This window comes from Ipomoea triloba, chromosome 16 (assembly GCF_003576645.1).
Source record: "Ipomoea triloba cultivar NCNSP0323 chromosome 16, ASM357664v1".
Lineage (NCBI taxonomy): Eukaryota > Viridiplantae > Streptophyta > Magnoliopsida > Solanales > Convolvulaceae > Ipomoea > Ipomoea triloba.
In genome coordinates, this window is record NC_044931.1 from 15,672,001 (window position 1) to 15,673,120 (window position 1,120).

A 1,120-nucleotide genomic window follows, 5' to 3' on the forward strand; every position below is an offset into this window, starting at 1 on the left:
ATCATAAGGAATGCTAGCAAAGGTTTTGGGCCTCTTTGGTGCATAAATCAACTTAGGTATAGACTTTTCGATCGGCTTATGCACCATGCCCTTCATTACCTGTTCGGTCATATGAAATTGCTGGAAGTGAGGTTTCTTCAGGAAATTATGATTCGATGACCAATCCTCACTGGATGGATAAAATCTACCTTTCTTCATCCGTGAGTTCCTAAATATGTGGATCTCAGACCTTCCATATTTGCCTTGAGGCGCATTATATGGAATGTAGCTTCTTTTGTACTTGGAATGGCCTTGCGAGAGATAGCTGGGTGATCTCTCGATATTGTTTACCCGGCCATTCTTCGTAGCTTTCCTATACCTTCCATTGTTGGTGTACAGGGACGGTTTATGAATAGCTACTCTGGTCTTTTCTATTGGTCCTTTATGACCTATATTTGGTTTGGGTTGAGATCCTCCATTTCTTGAAGTTCCCAAACCATTGGTCTGCTTATCTCACGAGAGACTGTTCCGACGAAACCCGAGACCGGTTCTGTCATTTGCTGGTCTGTAATCATTCACCATTTTCTCCATAGCTTTGGAGGAATTAGTGTATGATGCTATGACCTTTCTAAGATTAAGCTCTCTAGTCTCTCGAGCTTTGCACTCTTCAGTCAGTAGGATTACTTTAGCTTCTAACTCACTTACTTTGAGAGTTAGCTCTGAATTCTCTTTCGAGACGTTCTTAAGCATATCTCTTTCAGCGGTTAGCTTGCTGTTTTCTTCCCTAATTTTGGCATGAGTGCTGTTAGCGATTTTGAGGTTCCTTCTGATCAATTCCATAGTCTCGAAGGGGTCCTCATCGCTTCTAAACGAAGAACATTGAGAAGTAGAAATAGAGCAGCGAGATGTGGAAGGGGAGGTTACCTCATTATTGATAGCCATCAAGCATTGATCCTCCTCTTCTGTAGTGTATAAGCAGATGAGCCCCCTCTCATCCTCTGAGCTGCTGCTGCTATCACTGGAGCTCGATGTCTCGGACTCCTGGATTGTCTTCTCGAGTTCCTCAGCAACAAGCGCCTTCCTGCGCAGGTATGTCTTTGTTTCTCCCTTGAGGCTACCTTTGGCTGGCCTCTCTCTGGAT